We start from the raw sequence: 14,734 nt of genomic DNA, 5'->3' as shown, positions 1-14,734 counted from the left end.
TATCAAGAAGGAGTATCCACTTCCCAGGATAGCTGACTTGTTCGACCAACTCCAAGGTTCTAGTTTCTTCTCGAAGATTGATCTTCGTTCAGGGTACCATCAGCTCAGGGCTAGAGATGGGGATATCCCAAAGACATTCTTTCGTACCCGTTATGGTCACTATAAGTTCCTAGTTATGTAATTTTGTCTCACGAATGCACCTGCTGCATTTATGGATATCATGAACAGGGTCTTCCATGGATACCTTAACTCTTGCGTCATAGTATTCATTGATGACATTCTCATCTACTCTATGACAAGGGAAGAGCATGAACACCATTCTTGCAGGTACTTAGACAATATCAGTTGTATGCCAAATTAAGCAATTGTGAATTTTGGCTTCGATCAGTGACCTTCCGGGTCATGTTGTGTCCGACAAAGGTTTGGAGGTAGATCCCAGGAAGACTGATTTTATTAAGAACTGGCTGAAACCTCTTATTCCCACATATACTCGTAGCTTCTTTGGATTGGCTTGTTATTATCGCAGGTTCGTGGAGGGTTTTTCTTCCATTTCTTCCTCACTGACAGCTTTGACTAAGAAGAAGGTCAAGTTTGAATTGACGGAGACTTGTGAAAAGAGTTTCAAGGAGCTCAAGGACAGACTCACTTAAGCGTCGTTGCTTACTTTGCATAAGTGTGGTAACAATTACACTATTTATTGTGATGCATATAGGGTTGGTTTAGGTTGTGTTCTTATGCAGGGCGGTAAGGTGATAGCTTATGCGTCCAGACAACTCAAGGTTCATTAAAAGAATTATCCCACGCATGAACTGGAGTTGGCAGCTGTGGTGTTTGTAGTGAAATTGTGGAGGCACTACATCTATTGAGTGCATATGGACGTGTTCACAGACCACAAAAGTCTCCAGTACGTGTTCACACAGAGGGAGTTATATCTACGTCAACGGAGGCGGGTGGAGCTGTTGAAGGACTCCACATGAATGTCCACTACCATCTAGGTAAGTCTAATGTTATAGTTTATTCATTGAGTAGGATTAGCATAGTATGTATAGCACACATTGAGGATGAAAAGGAGTTGGTGAAAGATATACATAGACGGGGAAGACTGGGTGTGTGGTTAATTGACTCTTCTAGTGGGGGTGTTTTAGTTCATCGTAGTTCAGAATCATCCTTAGTAGTTGAAGTCAAGGAGGGTCATCATCTTGATCCTGTGTTGATGGAGCTGAAGGAGTCAACGTCGGTTAAGATGAACCAGTCTTTTGATTTGGGATATGATGACATACATAGGTACCAGGACAGGCTGTGTGTACCAGATGTGGATGATTTGCGGACCAGGATAATTGAAGTGGCCCATGGTTCCAGATATTCCATACATCAAGGTTCCACAAAGATGTATCATGATCTTAAGCAGATCTATTGGTAGGATGGCATGAAGAAGGACATTGCAGAATATGTGGCCAAGTGTCCTAATTGTCAACAGGTTAAGAAATAACATCTTAATCCTTGAGGTTTTACGCAGATTATTGACGTTCCGACTTGGAAATGGGAGGCCATTAATATGAACTTCATGGTTGGTCTTCCGAGGAATAAGAGACCACATGACTCCATGTGGGTTATTGTGGACAGCTTGAGTAAATCTGCCCACTTTATTCCTGTGAAGTCTACATACAGAGCTGAGGATTATGCGAGACTCTACATTGATAAGATTGTAAGATGGAATGGGATTCCTTTGTCAATCATTTTAGATAGAGAAGTTCATTTCACTTCATATTTCTGGACATCCTTCTAGAAGAACTTAGGCACGCAGGTAAAGCTTAGTACTGCCTTTTATCCCTAGACTGGTGGGCAGGAAGAGCACACCATTCAGACATTGGAGGATATGTTGAGGGAGTGTCTTATTGATTTCAAGAGTAACTGGGATGACCATCTGCCCTTGATAGAGTTCTCGTATAATAAAAGCTATCACTCCAGCATTGGGATGACACCGTTTGAGGCGCTGTATTGTCGAAGGTTTAGGTATTCATCTTGGTGGTTTGAGGTTTGATAGTCATCCATTTTAGGTTCATAGATCATTCATGAGGCCTTAGAGAAGGTCAGAGTAATTAGGGACAGGTTGGCTACTACTTACAGTCGGTAGAATTCTTATGCAGACAATTGAAAATGGCCCTTAGATTTTAATGTTGGTGACCAGGTCTATTTCAAGATATTACCTATAAAGGGGGGGATGAGGTTTGGTAGGAAAAGGAAGTTGAGTCCGAAGTATGTTGGGCTATATGAGATCCTTTAACGAGTGGGTGAAGTAGCCTATGAGTTTGCATTGCCTACGGAGGTAGCTTCTCTTCATCCAGTTTATCATGTCTCAATTTTAAAGAAATTCCTAGGTGATCCAGCATCGATTCTACCTATTGAAGGTTTCGGGGTCGATGAAAACTTTTCCTATGAGGAGGTACCTATTGAGATTTTAGACAGACAGGTCAAGCAGCTAAGGAACAAGGATATTGCAACACTGAAGGTATTGTGGATGAATCATCTTGTTGAGGGTGGTATGTGGGAGTCCTAGGCCGATATTAGATCCCACTACCCTTGACTTTTAAGCTCTTGAGGTTAGGCTTCCTACTCTTAAGTCTATTTCATTATATCTACATTCTTTGTTGCTATTGCTTGTTTGTGAATAATATTTCTGTTATGATCTTACTGGCATTATGCTAGATAATTAGTAGTTTCATTCGGGAACAGATGTTCCTAGGGGGGGGGATGATGTAACAACCCCAAAAATGGATATGCTAAGTAATGCTTAATGTGTCTAGAATGCCTACGATTAGATCGGGTTCACACGGATTGATGCGCGTAGAAGAAGACCACTGAACCCTTGCGACAGCCAAGCCAACTAACTTGGGGAGTTAGTAGAGCTAGGAAAGGTTGGGTCCAGCCATGTAGGGATCCCGAATATGAACACTTACCCGAATGAGTGTTTACCGGATTTTAAAAGGGGAAATCTTAAGTTTGGAGGGTCTAGGGGTAAAATTGTCTTTTTTAGGCTAAGGGTAGTATCTTAATTACCCTAAATAAGTAATTAATTATTTAATGAATAAGGTGGAAAGGCATTTTTGGGAGAGAGGGCCGAAAATCGGCCTTCGAGTTAAGTTCTTGAAAGAGAACTATCTCCCTAGGTTTGAATTCCTTCAGGAGATAAACAACCATCTTCCCTTTAAGAGAGGGGTTAGGGAGGTGAAATTGAAGTGGGATCTTGCTTAACCCGGGTTAGAACCTAGGTCGAAGCAATGATCTAAATTGTTTAAATTAAATTGGTAAATAAATTTAATTAATTAAAAATTATTATCTGATTTAAGGAAAAGGAAAAATCGTATATTTTTAAAGGTTTGAAAGAGTCCTACTTTGACTAAGTCTTTACCTAAGCCGAAACAACCTTTAACGTTTAACTCTCTCTCTCTCTCACGTCAAAACCTCTCTTTCTTTTCACGTTCTTTCTGCCAAAATACAGGAACTGACCAGAAACTTAAAATTCTTCACACTATAAGAACATTCACGTTTAAAAAATAATCAAAACATATCCAAAAATGTTAGGCAATGGGAGGGTTTTTCCGTCAAAGTTTGGTTGTTGAATTTCGGATTTGGACGTGAGTTGGTGGATGTCTTTGGGAAGAAAGTTCAAGGTTTGAACGTCAAAATAAGGTATGGGTTTTCTTACTCTTGGTAACTTTCTCGAGATATCCTTAGGACTCAGATGAATCTATTCTGAAAATTAGGGTTGTTCCCCGTTGCATGTCCCTGTCACTAAGTCCCATGGATTCGTAGGTTGGGTATGTTTGCGTGTAGAAATTAAGGATGTAATGTGTTTTAATGATGATCATGTTCATGCATGTGTGTTCGGATTTATGAGATTATTAAAGTATGTTTTTCCAAGACAATGTGATAAGTATGTGTGCAAAGTGTGTGTTGTTGTGGCTCTTGTACGCGGATTGAAGCATGGAATGACATGTTTTATGGTTGTATTTCACGTGCACAAACTTGTTGTAAATCATGATGTGCATAAGTGATGTAAAAATGCTTATTTGAGTGCAAACTCGTTATCGAATGTGATCTTGAAAATGCACCTTTAGAACTCACTAAAAACTACTCCAAACATATACACATTTAACGTGAAAGAGGTTAAAAATAGGCTGCAAAAATGCGATCAAAATTTCCAGCAATGTGTTAGCTTAGTTTCGGCCAAAACAAGGATAACAACATGAGATTTCAAATAAATGAAAAATAGGTGAGGTCACTAGGGATGGAACCCGAGACCTCACACGTGAAAAGCTCCAAAAAGGAAAATAAAGAAATGGGGTTAAGGGGGGATCGAACCTGGGTACCCTTGACTGAAAAGTTGGTGAATTTCACTAAGGCTTATTATAATTAATTAAAATTGAAAAATGAGTGAGGCACACAGGTTTCGAACCCGAGTTCCCTTAGCCGATTTTCCCTAAGTTAGAAACAGAAAAAAAGAAATAAGAGGAGTGGGGTTCGAACCCACTACCTCTCAATCATATTTAACTAATTAAAAGAAAAAGAAAAGGTTGAGGTGTGTGGGAATCGGACCCACAACCTCTAGGAACAATAAAACGGAATTCAAGGAGAAAATTAAAGTGGGGTTGTGGGGGTTCGAACCCACACTCTCTCGGACAAGAAGGAGAGAATTAAAAGAAAAGAAAATAAAAGTAAATGAGTTTGTGGGGGTTCAATCCCATATCCTCTCACACCCAATGAAAAAAAAATAAAGAGAGAAATCAAGGGAAAATGAAATGAAGGTTTTGGGGCTTGATCTTGGGTCCCTAAGCCGTGTGGATCAAACCAATACAAATAAAAATGTAAGTGTCGTCCAAGGGATTCAAAATCGGGTTCCCTTTCCCAAATTCCATATTGATACATAAGTCATACGTGAATAAATGTTCAAAACAATGTTGCCTACCTATATCGAAATCAAGATTTTGGCATACCTAAAAGATGCATAAGTCTTGTACCATCTAATATTAGGAAGATATGAATCCCTTAAACGAAATATGAATGAAGCCTCATTGATTGTATGTATAGACCTATAAGTCTAGCATAAGTTTAAAGTAAGTGAACCTAAGATGTATGTAATGGAATGATGAAACCCTAGACGGGTCAATTAACAGTGTTAAACACAATAAATTGCCAAGTGCATTGGCATACTATGAAATGAACATTCACGTATATGAGTGAGCAATTATGAAAATCAAATGTGCTAAATTTAATGAATGAGGTTACAATATGATAAGAGGCTAATGTGAAAGATGAGAGCAATCTCAAATGAGCCTAAGTAAATGTTAAAAAAAACATACTCACCTATAATTGTGTAAAGTTAATAAAGAGACAAATCTATATGAACACTCTAATTAAAGTATTGAAGTTAATGAATACTTAATACTAATGATGAGATGAGAAATCATCTAAAGAGTTTTGATGTCCTCATACTAGAAACCAACTTCCATGATGTATGAGTTGAATGTACTGGAACTTTTTATTGAGCACCGATAGGCTACCAATGAGCGGTGATGCCTTCCTTGGTGAAAGGCGGAGTTTCACATAACTCTCATGAGATGACACTGTCCGGCATGCCGGGTATGGTTCTCCTTATGTGTCCTAGTCTTGGAACCTATATTGCCAATATAGGGATCTAGCAGGGTTCAATCCCCTATATACGCTAGCATGTTTTGGGTCACTTTGGAAGCTTGATTGCACCTCTTTTCGTTGTGGGTCTCATAATGCTCACATGTTCTATGTCGGTTAAAGTTAAAGTTCCCAATGAATGAATGAGGCCAACCTCAAATGATGCACATAATGAAATGAATATTAGCAAAGGTGTAAGGATAGGATAATCAAGAGGTGAGCTAGACTTAAGTAATGACACTAGGTCATTCCTGATCATTGCATCGCAAACATGATGAAAGTCTTCAACTACATACTAGGTATAGCTTGTGTTTACACTAGCTTATGATTGTATGAATTGAAGTACGTATGAATGAATGAAGCAGACTCTGTGTTTGTTGAAGAAGGATCCATAGTTAAGGTTCCATATGTTGAGCCCTTATTTTTTTGAAGTCTTGATGTCAAGTCCATGATTCCAAAGTCTCATGTCGTATGAACGAATGATATGAAAGATGTTATGTGCTATATGCAATATGTTATGTGCTATGTGTAAAACGCTATATGTTGTGTGCAATATATTACGTATTATGATGCATATTACGCTCATGGCATGACTTTCCTAATCTAATTTGGCGAGTCCACAGACTTTCTTAATCCAAATTTGGCAGGTCCACTAACTTTCCTAATAAAAAATTTTCAAGTCTACTAACTTGACTTTCCATAAATCATGTTGTTAGGAAAGAGATATTATTTAACATGCATCTCCTTGGTGTGTTCTTTCATATACCCATACTTAGTACAAGTGTGTACTAATCCCATACAACTCTATATTTTTAGGTGCAGGCACATGTCGATGTTAGATCTTACATGTCGATGCTGAAGCCATCCGAATGTTGAGCATTCATCTGGACTTGGTAGGCCGTCATGCATTCGGGGATTCTTTCCCATTTTATTTTAGCTTAGTATTAGGATTGATATAGTGGAGTATGTTCCACTAGCGTTTCTTTCCCGTTTTTATTTCAGACATTGTATTGGTGCAATTTTGGCAAGTATACATTTAATGCAACATTGAACTATTTCTTTCATTTGTTGATCTTAATGATATATGATTGATGGTGAAGCTATATGATTTTAAGTAGAATGACTTACATGCATGTTAAGAAACAAAAAATTCAAATATTCCTCTAAAATTAACCTAGATGAAGAACGATAACGTATGTAGGATTGTTTGTGACCTCTGAGAGGCCAACGACGCCAGTCACGTGTCGAGTCTAGACTCCGTACGTGACAGTTAGTACTCTACTTTTACTAAGTATGGGTGTATGGACATATACACATAAAGCTATGCATGATCAATGTAAGCTCTTCCTAAGCAACATACCATTTCTTGAAAGTCTAGTCAGTAGCATTTCCTAAATCGTTAGTTGTGAATTATGGTGTTTAGATTATGTATTTTAATTAATTCAAAGCACACAACTGATTTTCTATATGATTACAAGACATTAATATGATCAACATAATTTTAGAACAACTCGAGCGAAGATTGGAAATTTTGGTCCTCCAAAATCTGAGACCACTTTCCTTGGGACTTAGTTTAATTTTAATTATTTTTGTTCTTGTTGTTGTGTATTTTAATAATTCCTTTGGTCCTATATTTTACTTACAAGTGAAACGATTCATTGTAGTCCCATACCCACAATAAATTGATGTAAGTAAACCAAGGACTAAGGAATAATTATCCTACCTTACAGTGAGTCATTCATTACACTATATATTCATTACATTTCATAAATCATTCTTTATTGATCATGACATTGATTTCATTACATACGTGTTAGGAAAGTTATAGGTTATTTAGTTAACGTTATGTTTTTACTTCCCTTTATTGACACCATATAATAAGCCTTTATAAGCCATGACTCTTCCTAATAAACATGCTTTCCTAGGAGGTCAAGTATCTAGACTTGCCTAACTCGTAATAGGAAGGTCATACCATGAATATGTCACAAATAATACACAAATAGGCTCACATAACATACATTTCACGTTTTATATATTATATATTTCATATCTGAGACCTTTGAATAGTGGATGTAGCATCTAGACATCTAAAGTGAGGTACCAACATATGGGAAATCAACCCAAGGTCCTTCTTTAGATAACACAGAGTCTGCTTCATTCTTTCATTCGTACTTCACATTGATCATTTCATTCATTCGTAGGCTGATGTAAACACCAGCTAAACCTTGGATGAAGTTTAAGAGTCTCATCGGCATCATGAAGAGCAATGACCAAGAATGACCTAATGTCATTACTTGAATCTGGTTTCACCTCCTGATTGTCTTGCATAAACACCTTCGGTATCGTTCATTTCATTATCTTTAATACTTTGAGGAACTTCAACCTTAACCGAAATATATCATGTGAGTATCATTAAATCCTGTGTCTCCCCCACACCGAAAAGTGTAGGAGTCACTGGCCAAAGTGAAACCAAAACATGCAATCTTATTGGGTTCAAACTAAACTAGTTCACTATGGTGGCAACATAGTTCAAAGACTAGGAGATTTAGGGAGACCATACCCACCTTGGTGGACAGTCTCATCTCATGAGAATTACGTGAACCTCCACCTTTCCCGAAAGAAGGCATCACCACTCATAACTAGCCTAGCGCTGCTCAGTTTAAAGTTCCTATTTACATTCAACTCATACATCACCGAAGCTTGATTCTAGCATGAGGTAGTCATAGGTCATTAGATGATTTCTCATCTCAAGTTTTCGTATTAAGTGTGAATTGTCTTTACAGTTACATATAGAATGTGATTGAGACTTGTCTCTCTATATACAACACTCTCTTAGGTGAGTACTTTTAGTGACTTTTACTTAGGCTTGGTTGAGAATTTTCTTACCATTCATCTTAGCCGCTTATCATGTTTTCACCATTTTCATTAGCATCATAGCTTAACATAATTACTCATATCATTACGTGAATGTTCATTTCTTCATCTTGTCGTTAACTTACTTCATATGCCATGCACATGTCCTTTAGTACACTTACACTCATAGTACCCCTTTTTTGGGTTGCTCATATTTGGTTAAGTGTTTCATGATCATCTAAGTGCATATTGTGCAAGACTTATAGATCTTGCACATTCGGTCAAGGGGATCAATGTTCGAATCCTTTTGGCAGCCTATAATTGTTTATTATGTTTGAGGCTTTTATATATATCTCATTTGTCCTTGAGGCCGGGTTCGATTCCCCTCTCTCACAAGATTGACATATAATTAGTAATGTCCTAAGCAATTGGGAATAACTTTATAGTCAATTTATTGGCACAAGCCAAACTTTCATTCAAATATAATCTCATGGAATCATTAGCCAATTATATAACATATTTTGGCGATAATATTTAAGGCCAATTTGTTGGCATAAGCCAAACCTTCACTACACTTGAACTTTTAACCTTCGATTCACTTACAAGAATAGTTCAATGTTTTTACGTTTATAAGTTCGTATGGATAGGGTATGTTGGGACTTGTCCTATTGATTGTCATACCCTATGTTATAAGTTCATTAATGAAGAGATTGGGATGAATTTTCATGTTTTAGAAGTAATATGATTAGACATATGTTTTACTTGTCATGATCGGGGTCTAGACCCTAGCCTAAACTGGCATCGTTGACATCTCGGAGGTCATTGAAAAGTCTACATTCGTCAATCATTACATCGTTTAGGTTAATTTTAGAGGAAAAATTAAAAGTTTTGTTTTCTTTGAAGTATACATAGACTTGCATTATATCACATCAGTTCACAACCACCATCTAATAATAAGATATTCAAATGAAGGAAAAAGTTCATAACTGCATTAGTATAAACTTGCCAAATGGCACCAATACGAAGTCTGAAAATAAGTTAGAAAGAAATGATAGTGGAAAATTCTCCACTATGTCATGCCTATGTCCAAGTTAGAATATAAGATATAAGCGTCCTCGAAATCATGAGGTCCTACAAAGTCCGGATGAATGCTCCACGTCCGGATAACTTCAACGTTGTCCCGTAAGCTCTAGTGTCCACCTGCACCTGCTTATAAAAGTAAAGGGTTGTATCGGATTAGTACACACTTGTACTATGTATGGGTGTGTGCAAGTACACACCAAGGATATGCATGATTAAGAAGAGCTCTCTCCTAACGATATGAGTTATGGAAATCTAAGTCAGTTGGACATGCAAAACCAGATTAGGAAAGTCATGCTATGACAGTAACATGCATCATCATTCTTTTCATATTGCACATAACACATTTCATTTAGCACATACTTATATCACATATTTTTTGTTCGTATGCCGTGAAAACATGGAATCACGGACATAACATTAGGACTTACCAAATGAGGGCTCAACATATGGGGCGTCAATTAGGGAGCTTCTTTAGCAAAGAAAGAGTCTGCTTGATTCATTCATACGTACTTCATTTTAATCCATTTATACACCTAGGATGTTTTTTAGAACTCTTATCGGGTTCACTGTGCAATCACAAAGAATGACCTAGTATCATTACTTGAGTATAGTTCACCTCTTGATTATCCTATCCAAACACCTTTGGTATCATTCATTTCATTGTGTGCATTACATGAGGCTGGCCTCATTCTTTCTTAGCAAAGTTTAACTTTAACAGACATAGATTATGCGAGCTTCATGAAATTCATTGTCTACCCCACACCTAAAAGAGGTGGAATCATTTGCCAAAGTAAAATTAAAACATGCTAGCGTATATAAGGAAATGAACCCTGCTAGAACCCTATGTTGGCAGCATAGGTTCAAAGACTAAGAGATATAAGGAGACCGATACCAGCCTAAATGGATAGTCTTATATCATGAGATCTACAAGAACCTCTGCCTTCCCGAAGAATGAATTGCGACTCATAGATAGCCTATCGGTGCTTCGTATAAATTTCCATTACATTCATCTCACACATCATAAAAGCTGGCTTCTAGAATGAGGGCATCATTGTTCATTAGATGATATCTCATCTCTTCATTAGTATTAAGTTTGCATCAATCTTAGTACCTTCATTAGAGTGTTTCTTAGAGACTGATCTCTTTATTAGTTTTACACTCTCCTAGGTGAGTATGGTTTTTGATAACACATATTAGGATCATTTGAGATTGATGTCATCTTTCATAGTAGCCTCTAATCATGTTGTCACTATATTTTGTAACTTTAGCATATTTGCTATGCATAATAACTCACCCCATTACGTGAATGTTCATTTCGTCATATGTCAATGCACTTGGCCTTTTGGTGTGTTTCACACACTTACTTAACCCTCCCGGGGTTACATGATTTCATCACATACATCTTAGGTTCACTTATTTTTAAACGTACGCTAGAATTATGAACCCCTATGTACAATCCATAAGGCTTCGTTCATAATTCTTCTTAAGTGACCTATACTTACCCAAGAATATATATGGTACAAGACATATGCATCTTGTCAGTATGCCAAGGTCTCGAGGTCAATTCCTATAGGCGGCATTCATTAATTATTTATTCACGTATGATTTATGTATTAATACGATCTTAGGACCGGGAACCAAATTTCAAATCCCTTGAGCAATACTTAGTCTTATATTTATTTTTTATTTAAAATTTCGGCTTGGGGACCCGAAGTCGAACCCCAACGCCTACACTTATTTTCTTTATTTTCTTTACTTACTTTTTTTTTTGCCCGAGAGAGTGTGGGATCGATCCCCCACAACCTCATTTTTACTTTTCTTTAATTATTCTCTTAATTTCCTCACCAATCCGAGAGGTTGCGGGTTTGATACCCACACACCTTATTTTATTTGTTTTTCCCTGTTTCATTTCTTCACTTGAGCCTTACCCCATTTTGAATCCCCCTTTACATCAATTCTACTATTTAATTTTTAGCAGATTACATATAGTGAGGTCTCGGGTTCTATCCCTAACGACCTCCCACATTTTAAATTTTTGTGTAAACCCAAATCCTCAATGCTGCCAACGCCGATAAAAAATTTCAAGATTTCTTGAAATTTGGTCACGTTTTTAGTCAACCTTTTCTAAACATTTATACGTTAGATTCTTAGGCAATTCGCTGGATATTTCGTACATTATTATGTGCATTTTTTGTGGTTACATTTCGCCAAGAGTTTTCACTCAATTGATCAACATCACACACCCCTTGAACATCACGATTTCTACAAGTAATTGCGTACAAAAACGCAAGGATTTAATATGCCATTTTGACATAGTTTCGGAAAGGACATACTTAACAATCACATATATCTGAGCATTCATACATGAAATTAATCATCACCAAAAAATGTTACATCCCTAAATTCTACCAGCAAACATACCCAACCTAAAACAATCGATGGGAGCTAGTCACAAGGACATACCAAGGGGAAACATTCCTAGTTTTCGGATTAGAATATGACAGAATCCTAGGGTCTCTTAGAAAAGGGATAAATAGGCAGAAACCAAGAACTTTTTTGTCATTCAACACCTTTCCAAACCTTATTCAATGCACTGCCAACTCCCACAAAAAAACAATGCTTCTCCACCGAAACCTCACGCGCAAACCATCGAGAAAAATGGTTTTGCTTTTCGTTTTTAGTTTAGTTTTTCTTTTGAAATTTTTCATAGAAGTTTTTCAAGAGTGATGAACTTTTTATTTTTTTTCTTTTAGTAATGATGAAGCGTGAGAATGAGAGTGGAGAGACGTGAGAATGAGAGTGGAGAGATTTGAGAGTAAGTTTAGGAGTAGGAGTTTTAGGTAAAGACTTACTCAAACTAGGACTCTTTGTTAATTAAATTAAAAATATGATTTTCTAAGGTTTAAGTGAAATTACTAACATGCCCTTACTTAAATCAGATAATTCAATACCAATTAATTCGACTTAATATTGCTTCCACCAAGGATCGAACCCGGGTGAAGCCTAACTCGCGAATTGGGTCAATCCGGATCGACCGACCCAAACCGTCCCCTAGTTACATTAATTAATTACTTAATTAAATACTTAGGGTAATTACAATAATACCTTTAGCCTGAAAAAGACCATTTTTCCCCAAGATCCTCCAAACATAAGATCACCCCTTTCAAGTCCGATTAAGACTCATCCGGGTGAATCTTAATATTGGAGTGTCCTACATGGCTGCACCCAATCTTGCGTAGCTCAACTATCTCACCAAGTTGGTTTACTTGGATGTTGCATAGGTTGTGAGGTCTGGTTCCACGCGCATCAAGACATGCTAACCCGTTTTAATATAGGCATTCTAGGTACGTTTTGGCATTAATTCGCATACCAATTTTCGGATTGTTACATTGTCCTGCCTTAGGAACATTCATCCCCGAAGGTAACTTCTAATTATCTAGCTCAGTTCCAGTCATATCATAACATAATTACTCTACAAAGTCATGCAACAACAACAAAGAATAGAGGAGATAAGGAACTTCGACTTAAGAGTAGGAAGTCTAACCTCATGAGCTGAAAAGATGAGAATAGCAAGATCTCATATCGGCCTCGGCCTCCCACGTACCACCTTAAACAAGATGGTTTCTCCACAATACCTAAACTGTGGCAACCACCTTGTTTCTAAACCGCTTCACCTGCCGGTCTAAAATCTCAACAGGATCCTCCTCATATGACAAGTCTTCATTAACCCCCTAACCTTCAACAGGCAGAATTGATGTTGAATTACCAAGGCACTTCTTTAACATAGATACATGAAAGACTCTAAGAACATAAGCTATCTGCGCAGGCAACGCCAACTCAAAGGCCCCCTCAGCCACACGTTGTAGAATCTCTTATGGCCCAACGTACCTCGGACTCAACTTCCCCTTCTTGACAAACCTCATCACCCCCCTTCATGGGTGACATCTTAATGTAGACCTGGTGACCAACATAAAACTCTAAGGGCCGCAACCTGTTATCTACATAAGACTTCTACCGACTGTAAGCAGTAGCCATCCTATCCTTAATCACCCTGACCTTCTCTAAGGTCTCATGGATGATATTTGGACCCAAAATGGATGACTCTCCAACCTCTAACCACCAAACTGGAGACCTACACTTCCTACTATACAATGCCTCAAACGGTGCCAGACCAATGTTGGAGTGATAGATTTTATTATATGACAACTCTATCAATCGCAGATGGTCGTCCCAACTACCCCTGAAGTCAAACACACACGCTCACAACATGTCCAACAATGTCGTAATAGTGAGATCTCCCTGCCTATCTATCTAAGGATGTAAAGCAATACTGAGCTTTACATGCGTTCCTAAGCTCTTATGGAAGGATCTCCAGAAATACGAAGTGAACTGAGCTTCTCTATCAGAATTGATAGACAAAGGAATCCCATGCCACCTCATAATCTCATCAATGTAGCATCTCTCATGATCCTCGACCCTGTAAGTAGACGTCACAGGGATAAAGTGGGCAAGCATAGTCTTCGTGTTCACAATAACCCATATGGAGTTTTGTTGTCTCCTAGCCCTCGACAGACAAACTACAAAGTGCATGTTAATGGCATCCCATTTCCAAGTCGAAACTTCAATAATCTGAGTGAGACCACCAGGCTTAAGGACCTCATCCTTAACCGGCTGACAATTAGGACACCTGGCCACAAACTCAACAATGTCCTTCTTCATGCCATCCCACCAATAGATCTTCTTGAGGTCATGATACGTCTTTGTGGAACCTGGATATTTAGAATACCTAGAACCATGGGCCTCTACAACAATCTTGGTTCACATATCATTCACAAATGTTCACACAGCCTATCCTTGTACAAAAGTATGTCATCACCTCTCAAAGCAAAGGACTCATTCATCTTTATCTGCACTGAGTCCTTCAACTGCATCATCACAAGATCAACATGCTGACCCTTCTTTACTTCAACTACAAAGGATGATTCAGAACTAGGGTGAACTAAAAAAGCACCCCTACTAGTAGAGTCAATCAAGAGCACACCTAGTCTGGCTAGTCTGTGTACATCCTTCACTGACTCCTTCTTCTCACCAATAACATGGGTTGTACTAC

Source organism: Solanum pennellii, chromosome 2 (genome assembly GCF_001406875.1).
Source record: "Solanum pennellii chromosome 2, SPENNV200".
Taxonomy (NCBI): domain Eukaryota; kingdom Viridiplantae; phylum Streptophyta; class Magnoliopsida; order Solanales; family Solanaceae; genus Solanum; species Solanum pennellii.
Note: the sequence above shows the minus strand (reverse complement) of the source record.